The sequence below is a fragment of the Rhinopithecus roxellana genome, chromosome 2, assembly GCF_007565055.1.
Source record: "Rhinopithecus roxellana isolate Shanxi Qingling chromosome 2, ASM756505v1, whole genome shotgun sequence".
Taxonomy (NCBI): domain Eukaryota; kingdom Metazoa; phylum Chordata; class Mammalia; order Primates; family Cercopithecidae; genus Rhinopithecus; species Rhinopithecus roxellana.
In genome coordinates, this window is record NC_044550.1 from 63,675,860 (window position 1) to 63,703,466 (window position 27,607).

Sequence of the window (27,607 nt, forward strand, 5' to 3'; positions counted from 1 at the left end):
ACTGATAACCATGAACACTGATATTTGTTGCAAAAATCTTCATGAATCCAGAAAAGAAGTAAATACAATGTCAAGTAATTTCTGTTACAGAAAAACCAAATAGTGGCATGACATTTCTACTTATAATAAAACAAAAATAACCACATATTTTTCTTCTGTCCCAAGTTGTTCAGGATCTATCATAATTTTAATAGTCCTGAATGCAATCCAAATGGTACACTATCTAATCACCTGAAAATAATATGACCAGCATATAAACAATAAAAGTGGATAAAATATTCAGTGGGAATGTTCATCTCACACAAGAATTCTTACCCAACTCAAGTTTTTGGTTTCCTAGATTACATAAATATTGAAAACACACTAAAAAAAGTCTTGTTCACATACTCATAGAATCATTGAAACTTTAACTTTCCTAGAGGGAAGAGACCAGAAAGAGGGAAGAGTAGAGAAGCCAAAACACATAAAAATATTTACAAAGTGAGATAAGCCTTCTTTATCTTACAGGTAAAGAAATTGAAGCTCAGAGATACTGAACGGTCTATGGAAGATCATCCTTCTTATTGACTTCAGTTTAAAATGAAAGGCAACCTAACATAGCTTAGAATAGCCATTTAACAGTGTTATTCTGCCATATGCCATTGATGCCTCGGAGCTTTATGACTGCTTTATGAGAAGAACTGAGAGCCTTTATGGGATAAAAACACAAAGTTTGGATGCTGGTAATTTACTCTTGTTTTCTCTAAACCAATTCTACCCCTACACTAAGATCTTATTTATATGTTTGCTTAGCATCATTCTGAGTCATTACTACAGACTGTGCACTCCTTGCCCTTCTCAGTCATCAGACAAATTTATGCATTTTGTTATCAGATTTACTAAATAAGAGGTTTTGCTTAGTTAAAACCTGCCTATTGAAAAAGTCATTTCAAGGACTAAATCCTACTGATAATGACTGAGAAACAGCAATATGTACTTGTGGAGTTTGTTTGTTAATGACTGCTGATTTCCCTAGAGGTTACCCTTCAGTATCTAGAGAGATGCGTCTTATATTTGAATGTTAATGAAAGTCACCTGTGAAACTATCAAAGTAAAATTGCATCAAACAGTTTAAACAGGAAAGGAAGGCTTTATTCAAGACTATTCCAAGAGGGGAGAGAGATTTAATGCAATGTGATGAAACAAAAGGCAAGGGAGTTTTTAAGTGCTAGCAAGGTCAGTAGAAAAGCACTGGAGGATGTCAAAGGGAGGCTGGTCAATGTGATTAGACCATCTGTGTTTTCTAGTTGGTACTTATTGAAGTTACACTCTTACCCTCCACAGAGGGTAAGTGATAGAGGCACTCCCTTGATGATTACATTTCAAAGTAATGACACTCAGGTCTTTTTTTTTCTTTTTAATGAATTGTATTGTGTATATTTAAAGTATATAATATGATGTTAGGAGATATATAGATAGAAAAATGGTTACTATAGTGAAGCCAATTAACATATCCAACATTTCACAGTTACCCATTTTTTTGAATGTGGCAAGAACATGTACAATCTACTCCTTTAGCAAAAATCCCGAATATAAAACACTGTTATTACCTTTAGTCCTCATGCTGCACATTAGACCTCTAGACTTGTTCATCCTACATATCTGCTATGTTGTATCCCTTGACCTACATCTCCCATTTTGTCCTATTTGATTTTTTAAGATTCTACAAGATCATGTGATATTTTTCTTTTTGTGTCTGGCTTATTAGCATAATGTTCTTCAGCTTCATCAATGTTGTGGCAAATGGAGCAACACTTGTTATTTCTTGTATTTTTGATAATGGCAGTCCTAATGGGTATGAGGTGGCATTTCATAGTAATTTTTATTTGCTTTCCCCTGCTGATTAGTGATGTTGAGCATATTTTCATAAACCTCTGGGCCATTTTTATGTTTTCTTTGAGAAAGATATTCTTGGGTTTTAAAACTGGCAAGAGGCTGGGAATATTTACATCTCAAAGGGGAAGAGAAAGAAGTTATAATAGAAAGTTTTCTAAAGTTAAATACCATAAGAAAAGGTAGGTCAGGGCCGTGGGTCACAAAGAAACCTATCTATAAAGATTAACAAAGCTGTCGAGAAAATTACAGCTGTCTTTTTAAATACCTGTTAAGTAAACTCCTGAGCCCAACCATTCTTATTCAATAGGCCCTGTTGTGAGCCCAGGAAATTTGCATTTTTAACAAACACATCAGTGATTCTCATGCAGAAGTTTCATGTAATAGCAAACAGATTTCAACTCTTATCAACTGGTTGGCTTAAGGCCTGTATTAAGAATACTGAGACAATATGCAGGCTCAGAAAGAGGGCCATGATCAATGAGTGACATCTTCAATGAGCAAAGGATGGGAGAGGGACAGGGTGTATAGGCATGCTGTGTAATTGCCATCAGGCCTGGGTATTTCCCTGATGGTGCAACTCCCACCTGTGGCCACTTAACCATTTCATCAAAAAAGAGAGAGAGAGAGAGATAAAAGAAAAGTTAAACCCTTAAAGTCTATTTACTGAGTGCCCAAGGACTTTAGTGAGCCTTGAAATATCACAACTTTAAAGAGAAGCTACATGGCTTAAATAATTTGAACAGCAGAGCAAATTTTCCATTTGTGAGTGAAAATTTAGAGGCCTATTATCTTGAAGCCATTTCAGAGGGGTCAGTGATCTGGAGCATGGTAGTGGTACCCTGCTTCCAAAGTGCAAAATAAGTTGTTAAGCCTTGAACTCACCTATCATTAAAAAAGAAGTACAATGCTTGGTAGGTCTTCTTGGATTTTTTCAATGATTGAATGATACTCAAAGTGTCTGTGGCAAATATAGGTGCTGGATAAAGACTTTGGCAAGATCCTAAAGGAGAACAGAACCACCAAATTTTAAAAAAATAAATGTGTCTTCTTCTGTAGATAACTTGTGGATAACTATTTTCCTTTTGAAAAATAGCTTCTAGCTTATCAGTGGGTCCTAATGGAGACTGTACCCTCTAAGTGTGAGACATTAACTATTGTGGGAACCTGCCCCCGATAATTCAATGTACGTTCTTTTCTATTTCCCTAAGTGTCAGCCGGTCTGAGAAATAAAGGGAAAGAGTATAAAAGAGAGAAATTTTAAAGCTGGGTGTCTGGGGGAGACATCACATATTAGCAGGTTCCATGATGCCCCCTGAGCCGTAAAACCAGCAAGTTTTTATTAGCAATTTTCAAAGGGGAGGGAGTGTACAAATAGGATGTGGGTCACATGCTTCAAGGGCAACAAAAGATCACAAGGCAGAAGGTCAGGGTGAGATCACAAGGTCAGGGCAAAACTAGAATTACTAATGAGGTTCCCGGTCCCTATGTGCACACATCGTCATTGATAAACATCTTAACAGGGTTCAAGAGCAGAGAACCGGTCTAACTAGAATTCACCAGGCTGGAATTTCCTAATCCTAGCAAGCCTGGGGTTGCTGCAGGAGGCTAGGGTATGTTTCTTTTCTTATCTGCAACTGCATAAGGCAGACACCCCCAGAGCAGCTGTTTTAAAGCCCCCCTCCCCCGAATGCATTCTTTTCCCAGGGCCGTTAATTATTAATATTCCTTACTGGGGAAAGAATTCAGCAATATTTCTCTTCCCTGTTTTCAGTAATAAGAGAAATATGTCACTGTCCTGCCTGGCCCACAGGCAGCCAGACTTTAAGGTTATCTCCCTTGTTCCCTGAAAATTGCTGTCATCCTGTTCTTAAGGTGCCCAGATTTCATATTGTTCAAACACACATGCTTTACGAACAATTTGTGCAGTTAATGCAATCATCACAGGGTCCTAAGGCAACATACATCCTCCACTTACGAAGATGATGGGATTAAGAGATTAAAGACAGGCATAGGAAGTTGTAAGAGTATTGATTGGGGAAGTGATAAATGTCCATGAAATCTTCACAATTTATGTTCTTCTGTCATGGCTTCAGCAGGTCCCTCCATTTGGGGGTCCCTGACTTCCCACAACAATTAAGGAACCATATGACCTGAGATACCCATTTTGAGATGGTGTTATATGATACTTACAAACTACAATGTTGGCTGATGGAAGCAAATCATCATCAAGTGAAAATAGTATATATGTGACTAGGCTTGTAGAGACCTGGATGGCAGAAATAAGTTACGGGAGCAGGTGGTCACACTCCCATGTCACCTACTCCTGCTTTATTGTCCCCTTTCCCCTAATCCATACTCAGGAATTCGTGGATAATCACCTTTGATCATTTGAGCAAGGACGAAAAAGTCTTAGTTTATAGACGGTTCAGCATAATGTTTTTACAACCTAGAAGGAGACTGCTGCAATTACACACCCACTGAGCAAAGCCAACTATGAAATGACACTGAAAAAAAAAAGTGGTGAAGGAATCCTCTCAGTGGGTAGCACTTCATACAGTTTACCTGGTTTTCTACTTTGTCTATGCTGAGAAATTCAGAAGTACAGACCTAAAGTAACTTGTGGTGATGGACCTAATAGATATTTACAGAACATTTCATCCAATGGCTCCAGAATACACATTATCTTCCTCAGTGCATGAATCATTCTGAAGGATAGACCATATGTTAGGTCACAAAACAAGTCTTAAAACATTCAAAAAATTGGAATAATATCAAGCTTCCTCTCTGATCAAAATGGAATAAAACTAGAAGTCAATAATAGAGGAATTTTGGAAACTATACAAGCACATGGAAATTAAACAATATGCTCCTGAATGACCAATGGGTCAATAAAGAAATTAAGAGGGAAATTGAAAATTTTCTTGAAACAAATAATGGAAACACAATACACCAAAAACTAGAAGATACAGTGAAAACAGTACTGAGAGGGAAATTTCTAGCTACAAGTGCCCACACCCCAAGAGAAAAAGAACTTCAAATAAATAACCTAACATGGAATCTTAAAAAACTAAAAGCAAGCACAAACAAAACCCGAAATTGGAAGAAAACAAACAAAAATCAGAGCAGACATCAATGAAATTGAAATGAAGAAAACAATACAAAAAAAAAATCAATTAAATGGAAAGTTGGTGTTTTGAAAAGATAAAGGAAATCAATAACTCTTTAGCCAGAGCAACTAAGAATAAAAGAGATGAGACCCAAATCACTAAAATGAGAGATGAAAAAGAAGACATTACAACAGAAACTGCAGAAATTCAAAGGATCATTAGTGGCTACTTGATATGGTTTGGCTGTGTTCCCACCAAAATCTCATCTTTAATTTCCACATGTTGTGGGAGGGACCCAGTGGGAGGTAGCTGAATCATGAGGGTGGGTCTTTCCCATGCTGTTCTCATGACAGTGGATAAGTCTCACAAGATATGATGGTTTTAATAAGGGGAGTTTCCGTTCACAAGCTCTCTTCTCTTGTCTGTCGCCATGAAAGACATGACTTTCACCTTCTGCCATGACTATGAGGCCTTCCCAGCCACATGGAACTGTAAGTCCAATAAACCTCTTTCTTGTGTAAATTGTCCAGTCTCAGGTATGACTTTATTAGCAACATGAAAATGGACTAATACAGTAAATTGGTACCAATAGAGTGGGTACTGCTGAAAAGATACCCGAAAATGTGGAAGCGACTTTGGAACTGGGTAACAGGCAGAAGTTGAAACAGTTTGGAGGGCTAAGGAGAAGAAACTAAAATGTGAGAACATTTGGAACTTCCTAGAGACTTGTTGAATGGCTGTGACAAAAATGCTGATAGTGATATGAACAATAAGGTCCAGGCTGAGGTGGTCTCAGATATTGGGAACTGGAGCAAAGGTGACTCTTGTTATGTTTTAGCAAAGAAACTGGTGGCATTTTAGCCCTGCCCTGGAGATTTGTGGAACTTTGAACTTGAGAGAGATAATTTAGGGTATCTGGCAGAAGAAATTTCTAAGCAGCAAAGCATTCCAGAGGTGACTTGAGTGCTGTTAAAGGCATTCAGTGTTATAAGGGAAGGAGAGTATAAAAATGTGGAAAATTTGCAGCCTGACATATATGATAGAAAAGAAAAAACTCCATTTTCTGAGGAGAAATTCAAGCCTGCTGCAGAAATTTGCATAAGTAACCAGGAGCCAAATGTTAATCTCCTAGACAATGGTGAAAATGTCTCCAGGGTATGTCAGAGGTCTTTATGACAGCCCTTCCCATCACAAGCCCAGAGGCCTAGGAGGAAAAAATGACTTCATGGGCCAGACCCAGGGTCCCTGTGCTGTCTGCAGTCTGTGGACTTGGTGCCCTACATCTCAGCTGCTCCAGCCATGACTAAAAGAGGCCATGGCTCAGCTTGGGCTATGGCTTCAAAAAGTGCAAGCCCAAAGCCTTGGTGGCTTCCACATGGTATTGAGCCTGTGGGCACAAAGAATTCAAGAATTGAGGTTTGGGAATCTCTGCCTAGATTTCAGAGGATGTATGGAAACACCTGGATGTCAAGCAGAAGTGTGCTGCAGGGGTAAAGTTCTCATGGAGAACCTCTGCTAGGGCAGTGCAGAAGGGAAATGTGGGATTGGAGCCCCACACTGAGTCACCACTGGAGCACTGCCTAGTGGAGCTGTGAGAAGAGGGCCAACTATCCTGCAGATCCCAGAATGGTTGATCCACTGACAGCTTATACCATGTGCCTGAAAAGGCCACAGACACTCAACACCAGCCTATGAAAGCAGCCAAGAGGGAGAATGTACCATGCAAAGCCACATGGGAGGAGCTGCTCAAGACCATGAAAACATACCTCTTCCATCAGTGTGACCTGGATGTGAGACATGGAGTCAAAGATCATTTTGGAGCTTTAAGATTCGACTGCCCCGCTGGATTTTGGACGTGCAAGGGGCCTGTAGTCCATCTATTTTGGCCAATTTCTCCCATTTGGCACAGCTGTATTTACTCAATTCCTGTACCCCCATTGTATCTAGGAATTAACTAACTGGCTTTTGATTTTACAGACTCATAGGCAGAAGGGACTTGCCTTGTCTCAGGTGACACTTTGGACTGTGGACTTTTGAGTTTAATGCTGAAATGAGTTAAGACTTTGGGGGACTGTTGGGAAGGCATGATTGGTTTTGAAATGTGAGGACATTAGATTTGGTAGGGGGCAGGGGTAGAATAATATGGTTTAGCTGTGTCCCCACCCAAATCTTGTATTGAATTTCAATGTGTTGTGGGAGGGACCCAGTGGGAGGTAACCGAATCAAGGGAGTAGGTCTTTCCCATGTTGTTCTCATGATAGTGAATAAGTCTCACAAGAGCTGATGGTTTTCAAAAGGTGAATATCCCTGCACAAGCATTCTTCTCTTGTCTGCCACTATGTGAGATGTGCCTTTCACCTTCTGCCATGATTGTGAGGTCTCCCCAGTCACAAGGAACTGTAAGCTAATAAACCTCTTTCTTTTGTAAATTGTCCAGTCTCAGGTACAGCTTTATCCGCAGCATGAAAATGGACTAATACACTACTATGAGCAATTATATACCAATAAAGTAGAAAATCTAGAGGAAATAGATAAATTGCTAGTTGCATAAAAGCTAACAAGATTTAACCATGAAGAAATCCAAAACCTGAACAGACCAATAACAAGAAAGGAGATCAAAGCTGTAGTAAAAAGTCTTCCAGCAAAGAAAATCCCAGGACCTGATGGTTTCACTGCTGAATTCTACCAAACATTTAAAGAAGACCTAATATCAATCCTACTCAAGCTATCCCCCCAAAAAGAAAAGAATACTTCTGAACTCATTTCTACAAGGCCAGTATCACCCTGATACAAAAACCAGGGAAAGACACATCAAGAAAAGAAAACTACAGGCCAATATCCCTAATATGGGTGCAAAAATACTAAAAAAAAAAATGCCAGCAAACCGAATGCAGCAATACATTGAAAAGATCATTCATCATGACCAAACAGGATTTATCCTTTGGATGCAAGGATGGTTCAACATATGCAAATCATCAATGTAATGTATCATGTCAACAGAATGAAGGATAAAAACGATATAATCATTTCTATTGATGTTGAAAAAGCATTTGATAAATTTCAACAACTCTTCATGATAAAAACCCTAAAAAAACTCAGCAGAGAAGGAACGTATCTCAACATAATAACAGCCCCACAATTGTATCATACTGAATGAGGAAAAATTGAAAGCCTTTCCCCTAAGCTCTTGAATAAGAAAAGGTTGCCCACCTTCACCACTGTTATTCAGCATATTACTGGAAGTCTTAGCTAGAGCAATCAGACAAGTGAAATAAATAAAGGGCATCCAAACTGGAAAGGAAAAAGTGAAATTATTTTTGTTTTCAGATGATACAACCTTATATTTGGAAAAACCTAATGACTCCACCAAAATACTATTAAATCTGAAAAACAAATTCAGTAAAGTTGCAGGATAAAAAATCAACATACAAAAAGTAGTAGCATTTCTATATGATTTCTTTTTGCCAACAATGAACAATCTGAAAAAGAAATCAAAAAAGTAATCCCATTTATACTAACAATACATAATTTTAAATATCTAGGAATTAACCAAAGAAATGAAAAATGTCTACAATTAAAACATATACAACATATAAACCTACAAAGTATTGATGAAATAAATTGAAGAGGACAAAAAAAGGGAAAGATATTCCACGTTCACGGATTGGAGGAATTCATATTGTTAAAATACCAATACTACCTGAAGCGATCCATGGATTCAATGCAATCCCTATCAAAATTAAAATGACATTCTTCACAGAAATAGACAAGTCAATCCTAAAACGTATATGGAATCACAAAAGACCCAGAATAGCCAAAGCCATGCTGAGCAAAAAGAACAAAACTGGAGTAATCACATTACCTGACTTCAAATTATATTAAAGAGCTGTAGTAATCAAAAAAGAATGGTACTAGCATAAAAACAGATACACAGACAAATGGGGTAAAACAGAGAACTCAGAAACAAATCCACACATCTACAGTGAACTCATTTTTGACAAAGGTGCCAAGAGTATATACTGGGGAAAAGACAATCTCTCCAATAAATGATGCTGGGAAAATTGGATTTCCATAGGAAGAAGAATGAGTCTAAACCCCTTTCTCTTGCCATTTACTAAAATCAAATCAAAACAGATTGAAGACTTAAATCTAAGAATTCAAACTATGAAACTACTACATCAGCAAAACTCTCAAGGACATCAGTCTGGTCACAGACGTCTTGAGTAAAACCTTACAAGCATAGGCAACCAAGGAAGAAATGGACAAATGGGATCATATCAAGTTAAAAGCTTCTTCACAGCAACACAAACAATAGAAAAAGTGAAGAGACAACTCATAAAATGGGAGAAAATATTTGCAAACTACCTTTCTGACAAAGGATGAATAACCAGAATATAAAGAGAGCTCAACAACTCTATAGGGAAAAAAATCTAATAATTTAATTTAAAAATGGACAAAAGATCTAAATACACATTTATCAAAAAAAGACATGCAAATATCAAACAGGCATAAGAAAAAGTGCTCAACATCATTGATCACCAGAGAAATGCAAATAAAAACTACATTGAAATATCATCTAACCCCAGTTAAAATGGTCTTTGTCCAAAAGACAGGCAACAACAAATGCTGGAGAGGATGTAGCAAAAAGGGAACCCTTCTACACTGTTTGTGGGAATCAAAATTAGTACAACCACTGTGGAGAACAGTTTGGAAGTTCCCCAAAAAATGAAAAATAGAGCTATTATATGATCCAGCAACCCCATTCCTGGGTATATACCCAAACGAAAAGAAATCAGGATATTGAAAAGACATTTACACTCCCATGTTTGTTACAGCACTGTTCATCATAGCCGTGGTTTGGAAGCAACCTAAGCATCCATCAACAGATGAATGGATAAAGAAAACGTGATACATATACACAATGGAGTGCTATTCAGCTGTTAAAAAAGAATGAGATCCCATCATTTGCAACAACATGGATGAAACTGGAGGTCATTATGTTTAGTGAAATAAGCCAGGCACAGAAAGAAAAACTTGATGTGCCCTCACTTATTTGTAGGAGTTAAAATTAAAACAGTCAAACTCAAGGAGATAGAGACTAGATGGATGATTACCAGAGGCTGGAAAGGGTAACTGAGGAGCTGAGGAAAAAGTGGAGATGGTTAATGGGTACAAAAAAATAGTTAGAAAAAAAAGAGCAAGCTCTAGTATAGCAGAACAGAGTGACTACAGTCAATAATAACTTGATTGTATATTTTAAAATAACTAAGTTATAATTGGATTGTTTATAGCACAAATGATAAATGCTTGAGTGGATGGTTACCCCATGTACCTTGATGTAATTATTACGCATTACATGCCTGTATCCTCATATACTCCATAAATATATATACCTATTGTAGATCCACAACAATTAAAAATTTAAAAAAATATATAAAGTGACTTGTCATCAGTAGCTAACTCTACTTTGTAGAGAATATCTGTGTCACATGTGAATGCTTACCAAAGAGCATTAAATGCAGAGGAAGCTCTCAATAATTAGGTACACAGATAATATGTTCTATAGATGTCATTCAGCATCTCTACTCAACCATTCAAGTGCTTGCTCAGAAGGCTACCGACTTTCAGTATCTACCTTGCCAAGAACAAAAATAGTGTTGAGACCCCAAGATGGCACTATTCCCTAAGGAAACTAGTCAACTACTGGATGTGAGGTTTATACATTAGACCCTTTCTATCAGGAAGAGTGTAGTTTGTCCTCACAAGTAGACACAGATTCTATATGCGGCTTTGCCTCCATAGTCTATAATACTTCTGCCAGCACTAATGTCATTAGATATATGGAATGCTTATTGATCATCATGGTACTCTACATACCATTGCTATTTACTGTGAACTCATTTAACACCAAAGGAAGCATGAAAATGGGTTTATACTCAGGAATTCACAGGTCTTAATAGTTACCTCACTAACTGGAAGCATCTTGCCTGACAGAATGGCGGAGTAGCCAACTGAAGTCTGAGTTATAGCACCAGTTGCCAGACAAAGCCCAGAAACAATTGGGCTCTGTTTTACAGAATGCAGTATATATTTGAGTCATTTTTCCCCCCTGCCCATAGTTAGAATACATGGGTCTGAGATTCAAGGGGAAGTTGTGAGAGTGACTCCTACTATTACACTAAAAAACTCACTTGAAAGGTGAGATTTCTATCAGTCATTTTGGGCTCCTCCTGCCACTGAACCAACAGGCAAAGATGTGGATTGTTTACTGGCTAGGATGATAGATTGCAATCATCAAGAGAATAGCAGATTGTTGCTATAAAATGGGAAGGGGAAAGACAATTTTTAGAACCCAGAGGATTCTCTGGAGCACCTGTTAGAAGTTCCATGTCCAACAGTAAAAGTTAATGAAAAACTACAGTAGCAACAACAGCAAAGGCTGGGCCACTGAAAATTCAGACACTCCAGAAATGAAGATTGGGATCACTCCATAAGGTAAAGAATATTGAACAGTATGTCGAAGGTAAAGAAGGATATAAGGGCAGTGGAAGAAGGACATCACAAATACCAACTATGGCCTTGTGACCACTTACAGAAATTAGAATTGTACTATTATATTTCCTTTCTTCCCCTTTCCTTTTATTCTTTTATATAAGAATTGTTGTGGCTGGTTAACTTATGAGTTAGTTTTTTATTACGGATTATTGAAATGGAAGAATGACTAAACTTAAGGAGTAAGTAACATCATGTAGGGATGAATAGCGTGACTTCCCTGAGATGGATGTTATAACCTTTGGGACATTGAGCCTTCTATTTGGAGACAGAGCAAGAGAGATGGAGAGAGAGAGAGAGAGAGAGAGAGAGAGAGAGAGAGAGAGAGAGAGAGAGAGAGAGAGAGAGAGAAAATGAATCCAGCTAGGACTTAGGATGATTATTGTTGTTTATGGAAGTTCAAATATGCAGATGTGTATGGATGGTAAGTAGTCAATGGGTGAACTACAGCCAGTTGTTAAGCTCTGCACTTACACACTCTGGTTTGTAATGCTGGGGCTAGGACTCAGCAAACTGCATTTCTCCTTTGCCAGCTGCCTCTATATTAACTTCTACTAGTAGAGACACTAAATCAAGACTGGAAGACCAGAGAGTAAAAGAACTGATGTGCTCCTTTCTTTTTGCTTGCTCTTTCTGATGTTATCACTCCAGGAACTGTCCTTCAGTCCTGGCAGTAGAACTTGGTTCCAGAAACAGTTGGCTCTAGCCATTGTGCTTCTCCCAGAATCTGCCTTATCACACCATCCTAAATGTATCAGCATCAGCTGGCAGCACCTTTCCATTAGCAGTCTGAGTCTCAGTTCCACAAGGCCATTCCTTTGTTCTCCTGCAGTAGCAGAAGCAGCTGGACACCTCTGTCTTCTCCATGTTTGGTTTCCGGTTCTGGGTTCCTGGGTTCTAAGATTCTAGCATCTGATAACACTCACTTCTTCCCTTTGTTCCCCCATCAAGAAGCATGGTGGCCACTTTTTGTGGTTATGACTTCTATGTTTTCTTAGTGCCTTCTTTCTGCCTTAGTATGTTCTCCTAACTCCTGTTAAACAATTGCATATATTTCAATCACTCTGCTAAAATAATTACTGTGGTTCTGCTTTCTGATCTTGATACTTTGGAATACTATTTATATATCATACATAATATATGTATATAATAAGGATCAAATACATTTTCTTTCCAAAGTGTATATGAAAGTACATGCTATATATAGTCTACTACCTAGTTTCACTGCTTGAATCTTCTCTCTCCCTAACTCTACAGTCTACTCTCCTCAATGCAGCCAGAATGATATTTTTTTTGAAATTTGCATAATAGTCCAATGGCATCTCTTCACAGAGCAAAATATAACTGCTGACCATGGTCCACAGGTATTACATGATCTGACTCCAGTGACCATGCTTCCCTCTTTCCCTCTAAGCATCCATCAGCACTGGCCTCCAATTTTCTTGAGCACACCAGTCATTCTCCAGCCTCAGGGACTTTGCATTTGTTCTTTCCAGTTATTCACATGACTCTTCTTATCTCTTTCAGGTTTCTGTTTTAATGTCACCTTTTTTCACAGAGGACTTCCCTGAACACCCTACATACAATAGCTCTCTCAGTCTGTCACTGTTTTCTTTGCTGCTCTACTTTGCTTTCCCCAATACGATGTAAATTCTATGAAGGTAGAAACAGTGCTGCGTTCACCTCTGTATCCCTAGTGTCCAGAACACTGTCCAATACAAAAGAGATGCTCAATGAATACTTAATGAGGGCATCAGTAAACAAATTCTGCTTCAGTGTAACTGTTATTGACAGACAGATGAACTAATCCACTCAAAATTTTTAATCCTTGCATTGCGTGATTCCTTTCTTTTTAATAATTTCAACAAACAGGTATTCACACCCTCTTAGCTATCACCACTAAAACTCATTCTACAACAGTATTACCTATTTAATATACACCAACTAGAGGAAATGAAAAACATAACATTAAACCTTAAATTCCAGCAATGTAAAATTTAAGTTGATTTTTCTAGATTCTGGGAGTTTACAAACTCAACCTTCCTCTTTTTGGTGCTACTTTAAATCTGTAGCACTCTTTTACATCGAATGAAGTTTTTACCACTAGTATGAGAATTAGACACCCTTCTAAGGATCAACAAAATCCTCAAAGGCAGCCTGATGCAGTGAAAAGATCATTGAACTTGTTCTGTCTTGGCTCCACACTCCCTTATGAAGTGATCTGGGGCAAATCTCTGACCCAATTGGGGTCTCAATTTCCTCATTGATCAAGGAGACGAATGAAGAAAATATTTTCTAAGTCTGTTCCCCAACTCAGAGATCTTATGACTCTAAGAAAGATGAATTCACTTTCAAGTGCAACCCACAGTTAATTACCTCATGTAATTTTTAAAAGAATAAAAACTAGGAATTACTCTTTATTGTCTCTGACCTTATATTTTTATCAATCTATTTTTCTACAGTCATTTATCTTTGAATACAAAATACTTGGAATAAGGAAAAATTGCGAAAAGATTTTAAATTTCAAGTCCAGTGGTACGCTGGGCCTGCTTGCACCAGCTCATGAAAGCAGATTGTTAAATTTTCAAGAATTTTGCATGCCTGTTATCAAATACAGCTAATATTAAAAATTAAATTATATATTTACCATTAAATGGACTATATTTTTTTAAAAAATAATAAAAATCAAAGTTTGTCACTTTGTTATTATTTTGCAGTTTGCAATTGTCTATGCCCCTATTTTATCAATATGGTGAAATAGTTAGCCACTACACATCTTTTCCCAAATCCCCAAATCTGTGTTCAGTGACATGCGGGTAACTTGAAATCATTCATGGTATGGGAGTATTTATGCTATGGAAATAGGCAAATGCTACATATCGAGGCTTTTTTTTTTTTTTTCCTAGGAAGTCTATTGTTAAAAATGTACATCACGGACTCTCTTTAGGTGCCTTGCTTTAGAAGTTAGAAATTAATGGACCATATGGGCCTATATTTTTCAAACTCAAAGACCAAACATTCAGGTTTTTTAAATTATGGGAAGCCTTTCCTAATCTTGCCAAATTGATCATCAATCTGTCCCTGTGAGGCAATGAAAGGAAATAGCATGTCTAGCTGGGATTAGCTGATGGTACAACAACCAATCAGTTCTTTAAATCCAAAGGAAGAAAATCACTTCTCTAATTTCCCCCAAGTAATTGCAAGGAGGAAAAGATAACTGTAGAATCTGAAGTGTTCTGGAGTGTAGTTATGATGGCCATATTTCAAAATTCCAGACCAAGGCTAGACAATATTTCTTTTTCTATAAAGAGCTAGATGGCAAATATTTTGGGCTTTACGGGCCATACAATCTCTGTTGTACTCAACTGTGCCATTGTATCATGAAAGCAATCATGGACAATATGTAAAAAATTAGGTGTAGCAGTGTTCCAATAACATTTTATTTATAAACCTAGCACGGTAGTATGTTCCTGTAGTTCCAATTGCTTAGAAAGCTGAGACAGAAGGATCACTTAAGGCCAGGAGTTGGAGGATGCAGTCTGCTCTGATCGTGCCTGTGAATAGCCACTGCACTTCACTCTGGACAACATAGCAAGACTTCATCTCTAAAAAATAAATAAATGAGTAAATAAAATGAAAATGTTATTTACAAGAAACAGGAAGCTGGCCAAATTTGGCCCATGAGCTCCAGTTTGCTGACCACTGTCATAAACAGTTCCTAGAACACTGTAGATTCTGAGTAAATATTTATTAAAAGAACTTACAATAATTAGTTCAGGCTGCCATAACAAAATACCATAGATCAAGTGACTTAACAGAAATTTTTATTTTCTCACATTTCTGGAGACAAGGACTCCAAGATCAAGGCTTCAGCCAATTTGATTACTGGTCAGGACTCTCTTTCTGGCTTGCAGACAGCTAACTTCTTACTGTGTGGTCACATGGCCTTTCCTAAGTATGCATAGAAAGAGAAAGCTCTGGTGTCTCTTCTCTTCTTATAAGGGCACCAGCTCTATCAGATTATGCCCTACACTTAGGACCTCATGTAATTTTTACCATCTCCCAACAGGCCTCTTCTTCAAACACAATCTCATTGGGGGTTAGGGCTTCAGCATAAAATGTAGGAATGGGGGTGAGGGTGCCACAACTCATTCCATAGCAGAGTTGAATATTAGTATCAAGGAATCTGCCGTATTGTTTTTCACTCCTAACATATATTCGCAAAGCACTTCATAGTTTACAAAACTTTTTCCTGAGTCTTACCATACTTTGTACAATGTATACAAAAACTTGGATCATATAAAAGAGAAAGCTGTGGAAAACACTATAACAACGGACTATCTCTCTACCCCATTCCTCTCATGGACTTAGCTTTTAAATACAAGCATGAATAGGATAAAGAACTGATTTATCTGATGAATTACTTTATCTGTCCGTCCCATGAAACCACTTCATTATGGTGTCTTAAACTTGTCAAAGATAAGTTTACTACATTGCAGCAAACTCATTCTTTGCAGACAGTGGGGTAAAATTTAGTTCCACAGGTCTTGCTATTGATAATTGTGGTATTCTTGTTAGATGCAGGTCCAAGAGATATCTAAACTTCTTTTCATCGGCATAAAACTCAAGTGAGCCTTTTTTTTCTTTTTTTTATTTTATTATTATTATTATTATTTTGAGCCTCCTGCAAGAAACTTATAATTCCACAGTTTTTCAAAGAGATCAGCAGAAAGGTTTTCAAGTCGGGTCTTCTTTTTCTGAACAATTTTACAGATAGCCAGCTGGAACCTATTCATGGTTTCTGTGTATGCAAGTTAGGGAGGAAAAAAGCAGGGCTTAAAGGAGAGGAATGTAGTATCAGGACCTCAACCTCCATATGTTTTTCCCCAAATGTAATTGTTTTACTATGCAGTAACATTTGCAAATGAATGTAAAATTGCCTATAAGACATAATAGGTCAGAGAAAGCAATTTTATGGTTCTTGTTTGCATTGGCATCTAAAGCAAGCTAAAATTCTTTATGACTTCATCCCAAATTTGTTCTCATAATGAGGTATTTTTTATTTTATTTTGCTACCTTGGAAAATACATCTTAAGACCATTGATGTTGCAATATTCCATCCATTGCAAATTATTGCTAGATCAAGCAATACTTCTGTCGAACCTAAACACCAGATAAGACTAATTATACATAAGAGTTTTGAAATATATACTTTGAAGAATACTCAAAATATATTGTAACTTCAATTATTACTGTCCTGCTAAAAAAAAAAAAAAAAGTGATGCATTTTTTTGTTCAGTTTGTTTTTTACCTTTTAAATCATTTTCAAATGCTATAGCCATGAAGGATCACAACAAGGCTTGCTAAAACCTCCACATCAGATCAAATGGAAATACATGAAAGATTGAAGATAGTGGGACAAGAATTTTGGAAACTGGGCTGTAGGGCTAACCTCAGGAATGACAGCCAGAAGTCCAAATAAAAGTGATCAGTGTATCATAGCAAATTGGTTCAATCTAAGTCAACATCTTTATTCATTAGGATCTAGTCTTTATTATGAAGATCTAGTCTTGCAATTGGGTTGTGAAAACAAGAATTTCCAACAGTGGCAAAACTCTGGGTTAGGTGAATGAGTTATCATCTTAGTTTCCAAAAAGAAACAACAAGCTTCCATCACCATGGGGACATGGGGAGTTGGGAATCAGGTCTGAGGCAAAGAACTTTCAAGGTAAGGTTTCAGGCTTAACAATTAAGGCCTTTATTTCACCAATTAAGATGCTTATTTTATTGTTAAAAAAATTTCCTAACTTCTCAGTTCACGGTGAGGTCACTTTGACATTTAAAAATGTGTTCTCGGAGAAGGATTTAAGATGGCTGACTAGATGCAGCTGGGATGCACCTCTTTCACTGAGAGGATCCAAAATATCAAGTAAATCTCCACACTTCAAACAAATCTTTTGAGAGAAAACACCGGAATTTAATAGAGAGGTGACAGAAAACATGGTGATTGAAGAAGGAAAAAGTGGGGCTGCCTGCTTAGTGTTGCCAGTGCCGGGAATAACTCCTAAACCCAGACTAGACCCAAGTAAGGGGTGAGTGAAGGAACCCCCGGGCACCACATTCCCACTGTGCACCTCTGAGATCTTAGCTACAGGAGTCCCCATGATCCCTGCAGATCTTTAGAACGGCAGGGGAAGCTGCTGGGAGAACACACAGGCACTGCTTGAACTCTAATGGAGCCCAAAAGGCTTCAGTGTACTGGGTAGCTGCCTGAAAATGCGACTCTAGGCACCCATCCCAGCAAAGGCTCTGTGTCCTGCCGTAAGTGCTCCTGCTCTCTGTCTGGCAGGAGAGAGCTACCCCAGACATGTTCATGCCTCCAAGACAGACTGCCCTGCCACTGTTGCAAGAACAAGGTGCATCTGAGCCACAAACCTCCATGCCTGCCATTCCCTCCCAAGACTACCTGTCTGATCATTCCACAGGAGGTCCACAGCATTATCTCCATTGCCTACCTGAGCGATTTGTTGGTGGACTGAGAGCAGTTCTCCCCCAATGCTGGCCCCATCACAGCTGGTGCTTGACCTCAAGGGGTCAGGGGAAATATCTGCTGGCCTGTCCCACTTCCCCAGAGCAGGAGCTGAGCAGGCCCCACAGCTGCCTGCTTTGCTGAAAACCCCAGGCAGATCCTTCCCCTGAACAGACTCTGGCAAAGAAGAGGCACCTCCACCCTGCACTGAAGGCTTGTCCCAACAGCCTAAGAACTGGGACCCCAGACCCTCATGAAGTTCAACACGTACACTCCTCCTCCAGAGCCTGGTTAAGGACTGGGCTGACTCAGCATCACCCAGCTTTGACCCATCCAACTCCCTTACCCTGAATGACTTTTGGGTAAACAATGAAATTAAGGTAGAAATCAAATTTTTTTTTGAAACAAATGAAAATAAAAACATAACATACCCTAACCTCTGGGATACAGCAAAAGCACTGCTATAAGGAAAGTTTATAGCATTAACTGCCTAAATAAAAAAGATAGACATTTATAATATAAATAAAAATGATAGAAACCTAATGTCATACCTCAGAGGACTAGGAAAGCAAGAATAAACCAAACCCAAGTATAGCAGAAGAAAAGAAATAAAAAATAAGCAAAACTAAATAAGTTTGAGACCAATAAAATGATACAAAGGATCAACAAAAATTGGTTCTTTGAAAGGATAAACAAAATTGATAGACTGCTAGCCAGTATAACCAGGAAAAAAGAGAAGATTCAAACAAGCACAATCATAAATGATAAAGATGACATTACAAATGATACCACAGAAATACAAAAGATAAGCAGATTACTGTGAATGTCTCTATGTGCACAAATTAGAAAACCTAGAGGAAATGGATAAATTCCTGGAACATACAATGTCCCAAGATTGAACCAGGAAGAAATAGAAATCCTAAACAGACCAATGGTGAGTAATAAAACTGAATTAGAAATAAAAAATTTTCAAAGCAGAATGCCCGGGACCAGATAGATTCACAGGCGAATTTTAACAGATGTACAAAGAAGAGCTGATACCAATCTTACTGAAAATATTCCACAAACCTACGAGAAGGGACTCCTCCTTAACTCATTCAATGAAGCCAGCATCACCTTGATACCAAAATCAGGCAAGGAAACAACAAAATGGAAAACTACAAGTCAATATTGCTGATGAAATTAGATGCAAAAATCCTCAATAAAATACTATCAAACTGAATCCACCAGCACATCAACAAAATAATTCATCATATTCAAGTGGCTTTTATCCCAGGAATGCAAAGGTGATTCAACATTTGCAAATCAATAAATGAAATTAACCACATGAACAGAGTTAAAAACAAAAACCATATGATCATTTCAATAGACCTAGAAAAAGTATTTGAAGAGATCCAGCATGGTTTCATGATAAAAACCCTCCACAAAGTAGGCACTGAAGTAACACCTCAAGATAATAAGAGCCATTTATGACAAACCCACAGCTAACATCATACTGAATGGGCAATAACTGGAAGCATTCTTCTTGAAAACAGAAACAAGACAAGAATGCCCACTCTTACCACTCTTATTCAATGTGGTCCTGGAATTCCTAGCCAGAGTAATCAGACAAGAGAAAGAAATACAAAATCCAAATGGAAAAAGTGGAAGTCAAATTATCTCTCTTTACTGATAACATGATCTTACACCTAAAAAACCCTAAGGATTCCTCCCAAAGACTCCTAGACCTGATAAACAACTTCAGTGAAGTTTCAGGATACAAAATCAACGTACGAAAATAAGTAGCATTTCTATACACCAACAACGTTCAAGCTGAGAACCAAACCAAGAACTTAATCTCATTTACAATAACTACACACATGAAAAAAATCTAGAAATACATTTACTCAAGCAGTGAAAAATCTCCACAAGGAGAACTATAAAACATTGATGAAAGAAATCATACCTGATACAAACAAATGGGAAAACATCCCATGCTCATGGAGTGGAAGAATCAATACCATTAAAATGAACATACTGCCAAAAGCAATCTATAAATTCAATGAAATTCCTATCAAAAAGTACCACTGTCATTCTTAAGAGAATTATAAAAAGCAATCCTACAGTTTGTATGGAACCACAGAACTGCCAAATAGCCGAAGCAATCCTTAGCACAAAGAATAAAACCAGACACATAACACTACCTGAGATTTTTAGCGTTAAATTCCTAAATAAAAAAGATAGAAATTTATGTGAGTAGATTGACAATATAAGATAGAAAGGGGCAAAGTAGAAAAAGAAATTATAATCTGTTCTTTAAACAAATTTATAACATTTTTTAAGGATGAAATATCCAGAGTTTTTTAAAGTTGGAAGAAATTACCTGACTTCAAATTATACCAGATGCTGTAACTAAAACAGCATGGTACTGGCATAAAAAGAGACACATAGATTAACGGAATAAAGTAGAGAACCTAGAAATAAAGTCACACCTCTACAACCAGCTGATCTTTGACAAAGTTGTCAAAAACAAACAGTGGGGAAAGAACACCCTATTCAGTAAGTGGTGGTGCTGGGAAGATTGGCTAGCCATATGCTGTAAAATGAAAACTGGGCTTTTATCTCTCACCACATAAATAATTAACTCAAAGTGAATTAAAGACATAAATATAAGACCTGAAATGATTGAAGTCTTAAAGAAAAGCCCAGGAGAAACTTCTGTACATTGGCCTAGGTAAACAATTTATGAGTAAGACCCCCAAATGCAAATGCAACAAAACAAGAATAGATGATACTTATTAAACTAAAAAGTTTCTGCACAGCAAAACTAATATTCAACAGAGTAAACAGACAATGTACAGAATGGGAGAAACTGTTTGGAAATTATACCTCAGGCAAAGGATTAATATCTAAAATCTACAAGGAATTCAAACAGCTCAACAAGACAATAATAATAATAATACCATTACAAAGTGGGCAAAAGACATGAACAGACATTTCTCAGAAGACATACAAGCAGCCAACAAACAAAAATGCTCAACATCACTAATCATCAGAGAAATGCAAATGAAATTCACCTTGAGGTATCATCTTACACCTCAGAAGGGGTAATATTAAAAAGTCAGAAAACAACATATGTTAGAGTGTATGTGGAGAAAAGAAAATAATCATAAAATGTTGGAGGGAATGTAAATGGTTATGACCTCTATGGAAAAGAGTATGGAGACTTTTCAAAGAACTTAAAATAGAACTACCATTTGACCCTGCTACACCACTACTGGGCATCTACCCAAAGCAAAAGAAATTATTATATTAAATAAAGACACCTGCACTAGTATGTTTACTGCAGCACTATTAACAATAGCAAGTCATGGATGCCACCGGAGTGTCCCTCAAAGGTTGACTGGATAAAGAAAATGTGGTATAAACACACCATGGAATACTACACAACCACAAAAAAGAATGAAATCATGTCCTTTGAAGCAATATGGATGCAGTTAGAGGCCATTATCCCAAGTAAAATGGCTCAGAAACAGAACATCAAATATCACATGTTCTCACTTATAAATGAATAAATGATATGTAAACAACGGGTACATATGCACATAAAGATGGACTCAAAAAGAGGGAAGGATGAGAGGGGAGTGAAGTTTTAAAATTGCCTATTGGATACAATGTTCACTGTTTAGGTGATGGGTACACTAGAAGCCCAAACTTCAGCATTATGCAATATATTCATGAAACAAACCTGCACATGTAGCCTGAGTCTAAAATTTAAAAAAAAAAAAATTAACATAGTATTAGTGAGAATATCCCAAGATATTTTTTAAAATTATTCTTTAGCAATATTCAACATCTGTATAGGACTTTTCAGCTTTCAAAGGACTTGCACATATATAATTTATTCTTCACAGCATACCTGAAATAGAAATGTAACAGATATTTTCATGCTCACTTTATCAAGAAGAGACAGAATTGTGTCACAGAAGCCCAGGGACCACGCAAGTCTCTCCAGCCCTTGTCCAGTGTGCTATATCAGGATGCCTTTAAACAAGCAGGTGATGTAAAGCTTCTCCTTCCTGATCTTTTCCATATGCATGTGAGAGAATGTGAATGGAAGCAACACACTGTCTTGGCTGTAGACTGGTCCTTGTCATCACCCAGTTCCTCATCTGAAATCTTCTATGTCAATATTCTACTCAGGACAAAATCTGCCATTCTTTCTGTTGTTTCACTCCCACTAAATTCACTTGAACTTTACTGAGATCCCAGTTCCTTGTATTCTTCATTTTGACTTTCTCAGGATCATTTATCCATCCTTGCTTTACTCCTCCTTTGCCTTGATTCTCATTTGCTACCAAATTTCCTTGGCTAATCCTCAATGCGCAATAGCCTTCATTTCCACTGTCGTCAATCTATCCTTTGGTGTCAGCTATGTCCCTTAATTTTTTTAAAAAAAAAGGAGCAAATTTCTTCCAACTTAAAAAATAAAAACTCTGGATATTTCATCCTCAAAAAGTGTTATAAGTTTGTTTAAAGAACAGATTAAAATTTCTTTTTCTACTTCACCCCTTTCCATCCTATATAGTCAATCCACTCACATAAATTTCTACACTGTCTGCAATGTAACAGGTCATAGAGTAATCAATAAAGTAAAATGTGTTCATTTAAAAACTGTTTACTTCAGCTTTACTTTGACAAGACCCATCTGTAATGTGAAACATGACCTTTTTATAGACTTTTGTTATATATATAATGTTTTGGCAAGGGAGTCTTGCAAGAAAAAATATTACTTCCATATTTAATTTGATCGTTTATAAATATTCTCTCTATTATTCCGGTTACACATGAAATTATTATATTTTCAAAGAAAAGTTGATGGAATAGAAACATATGGATTAATCAGGCATTTTTTGAAGACAGCTTGTATTCTATTAAAATTCACAAAAATAAAACATATTTTATAACTAGAGCATTTTTCCCATGGTTCAATTTTTAACAAGAAAGTCAGTCTTTAATGGGCATATGTAGGGGTATATATATGTGTATATGTGTATGCATGTTTACTTATAAAACTAGAAAAATTAGCCATTTCTTCAAGCTTTTGTGATCCTTCCAATCAAGTCACCAATATACTGATTATACACTGAATGGCTGTGAAGCAGTTTCAAGATTCAGACTTTACTTTTCCATGTCAAAAATGTCTATGTCTCTTACATGCTTGAGGTCTGCATTCATTTAGACATGGTCTAGCTTCTATCAAGCTGTAGGCCAAAGACCTGAGAAAACTGCATGACTGTTTCAGGAATGTTTTCATAATTACTCATCCAGTTTAAGACAGAGAGAAAAGGAGGGCATGTCAGGGCGTTCCATGGGGATATTATTGGTGTGTTCAGGAATGGATATATTATGTGGGAATGGGGCACTTACATTTAATTATGGAGCAGTTGTTCAAATGGGAAAATGTTTATTTTAATGTACGTAGATTATGCAGTAATGTCCTTGTCCTCAAATGCAAAACATTTCTTTCTCGCTCTCTGTGGTATTTTGGAATTTCACCCTGTTTTAAGACAAAAACAATGATTAACTGCCAGTATACATGCACAGGAAAGGCTTTCAGGCGCCAGGCATTTCCCAGGAGGGAATCCCTTCACAGTAAATTGCATCACTTATTCTTATTATGGTGATGTTAGGGTATCGAAACCATACCAAACCAGCCATGATGTGGGCTGTTGACACAGGAAGGTGCAGAATCCCAGTGCAGCAAACTTCTAAAAGTAAGTTGCTATTCCAATTAAGCATGGCACTACAGATCTATTACTAGTTATCAACCCACTGGAATACATAGAATACATGTTTCTAATGAAAATATTGTGGGAAGAGGGCAGATTGTTTTTTAACAATCAAAGATTTACCAGGGATATTATTTGTCTCTTTCTTTTTAATTGACTTACAGTCAACTCTATATTATTCTGAGGCTGATAATCCAATTGTGGACTCCACCATCTACTGATTTCCCCTCATTTTCTCTCTGGTTCATGGCCTTTTGGACAGCATATTGCTCATTAGCAACCCCACCCAACGCTGGGCAGGAGAAATAGTCTGCTGGAACAGAAATCAGTCTATTCTGCTCCTTGTTAGTAGTTCCTGAAGAGGATGTGGAAACTGTTCATTAAACTGAGGCTTTTGGACTAGGAATAGATGTCAATTATCTATGTATCTCTGGCTTCCAATACCATGGATAATTGAGAGCTGGCCACACTACCAGACACTTATGCCACAACAATCTGTTAGTCTGTTGTTGAGGTTTATTTCTACTCTTTCCACTCCCTTGGACTATACTACTATTTCCTAAATCCCAGATTTGATGATCACCAAGTCTGAATCCTTCCTGAAAATATTTCAAAGGTAGCAGTCATCTCCCTTAGCCACTGAAGCAGCAACAAAATACTAGATACCCATCCATTCTACACTTGTGCTGTTGGTAAATAAACAAATAAATAAAATCCTTGAGTCTATATTTAGAGTGGATTCTATGTGTCATTTACTTTCTTCATATAGAACACATTGAGTTATACAGTCTGAGGAAGAGAGAAAAAATGTAAACTTGTCAGATCTTTAAAATTTAATAGACTATAACCTCTATGATTTTGATGTGGATGTTTTGAGACTATTAAGTTGGATTATTTTTCTTCTTTGTTACATATGAGAAATATTGGGTTTTAAATTTAATTTTAAACATGAGGAATTCAAAGTAAGTGAGATGAAACTGAAACCTTATCCGTAGGCCAGGCTGGAGTTTGATGTACACATATATTAGACCATTATGCTTCATCATGATTTTTTAATTAAGGAGAATAAAAGAGATTTGAGAGGAATTTACAGTGGTATATAAAGAGAGCAAAAGTTCAACTGAGAAAAAAAAAGGGAAAGAAAATATGTTTCTATGAACATGAAAGACATGGATCTAAAAATCTACTATAGTTGCTAAGAGTAAATAGCAATGAACTGACATTATAAGGTAAGCAAGTCAGATGCAACCTGGCCAGCAACATCTGTTTCGTCCCAATAACACTGACTAAAAAGAAAAAACACCTAAGAATTAAAACAAAGAGTATAATTATTATTTATTCATTCATTCAACAGCTATCAATTTTAAATCTAAACACTAGAACTAAAGAAGAATGCTCTTCCTGCTTGCAAAGAGCTCCAGAGAAACAATTTTTAAATGAGATGTAGGTAACATGGAAATACAAACCATATACAAACAATTTTTGAGTTAGAAGATGACAACTAGAGATTATCAAAACTCTCCCAAGAAATTTCAGTTATTCCTTCTAAGATTACTAGTGGCAACTCTTGATGAAATAAAATCTACTTTTTATCTATTTTATACCCATTACAACTTAAACACTAAAGAGTCTTATTAAAAAATGAATTGCTTTTAAAATCCTCAAGTCTTCCCTATAACCAGGGTAAACAGCTGACTTCCAAAGTGATTAACTTTAAGTTCATTCCATTCAATAATGTTTTACTGAGCATTTACCTATATAAATTAAATTCCTTAACTAAAGTACTCCCTCTCAAATCAAAGTGGTTATGCTTCTAAAAACTCTGATTGGAGAATTTACAGGATAGGAACTGAAAAGTGGCAGAACATGCCACTCCAAAATATGCCTCTTTGGCATAAGGGAAGGCCATTAAGAAGAAGCAGATAAAAGGAAATCTCTCTGACCTCCCTTGTTTGCCTAAAAAGAGGATATAAAAGTGTCCTTCCTCACTCTCTACAAGGAAAGACAGATGTCAACCATAAGAAAAACCCTATCCCCTTATCAGCCCAGAGAAGGCACCAGAGAAATCCACACAACAAATTTTACCAACCCCCTTATCTACCATTAGTTTCCACATGTATTTGCCTTCCCACAATCCACCCTTGAGTGCTCAAAGTCCTTTTCCTTTGCCTTGTCATTTCTTTATGAATTTACTGTTCATTGTTAAGATGTCCTATAAGTCCATGTTCTAAACACTCCTTTTTACTCATCACTGAATACTCCCATGTGCATGCAAAATGCACTTGTTAATAAACTTGTGTCTGTTTTGTTAATCCATTTTTTGTCAGTAAATGAGCCTAAGACGGATAGAAGAAAAAGAAAGATTTTCCTCCTGTGCAGAAATTAAGACATTGTAGAAAAATTAAAACAGGAAGATATACTCACAACAGAACCTATGAAGACACTGTTGTATCTTCTAAAGATATCATGGTTCTCCCATTCTTGGCAATATTTGGACCATCTTCATTCCCTGCTGACCCACATGTTTACAATTTCACAATAAAATATGTATTAGTTTAAGAACATCACAATATTTATGTAGCATATACTTTCATTGAATAGCACATATTATTACTATTGGCTATGAAATATCATGTGGGAAGGCAATAAATATAGGCTGACGAAAATGGTAGCCTCTGCCCACCTGTGCTTATCAAGCAATTGAAATGAGGCTATTCCACATTGAAATATGCTTTAAGTATAAAATACACGTGGTTTTTAAATATTTAGTATAAAAATACAAAGGATCTCAGTAATTTTTATATGTATTACACATTAAAATATTTTTATATATTCAGTTAAATAAAACATATTTTTAAAATATTTTTAACTTCCAGGGTACATATGCAGAACATACAGGCTTTTAAAATAGGTACATATGTGTCATGGTGGTTTCTGAACCTTTCAAACCATCATCTAGGTTTAAGCCCCAAAAGCATTATGTATTTGTCCTAATGTTCTCCCTCCCCTTGCCGTCACTCCTCGATAGGCCCCAGTGTGTGCTGTTCCCCTCCCTGTGTCCATCTGTTCTCAATGTTCAACTCCAACTTATGAGTGGAACATGTGGTGTTTGGTTTTCTGTTCCTGTGTTAGTTTGCTGAGGATGGCTTCCAGCTGCATCCATGTCCCTACAAAGGACATGATCTCATTCTTTTTTTATGGCTGCATAGTATTCCATGGTGTATACGTGCCACATTTTCTTTATCCAGTCTGTCATTGAAGGGCATTGGGTTGGTTGCATGTCTTTGCTATCATAAATAGTGCTGCAATAACTTCATATGTGCATGTGTCTTTAGAGTAGAATGATTTATAATCCTTTGGGTATATACCCAGTAATGGGATTGCTGGGTCAAATGGCATTTCTGGTTTTAGATCCTTGAGGAATCACCACACTGTCTTCCACAACGGTTGAACTAATTTACATTCCCACCAACAGTGTATAAGTGCTTCCATTTCTCCAAAGCATTGCAAGCATCTATTGTTTCCTGACTTTTTAATAATTGCCATTCTGACTGGCTTGAGATGGTATCTCAGTGTGGTTTTGATTTGCATTTCTCTAATGACCAGTGCTGACGAGCTTTTTTTTTCCATATGTTTCTTGGCCACATAAATGTCTTCTTTTGAGATGTGTCTGTTCATATCCTTTGCCCACTTTTTGATGGTGTTCTTTGTTTTTGTTTTTGTTTTGTTTTCTTGTAAATTTGTTTAAATTCCTTGTAGATTCCGAATATTAG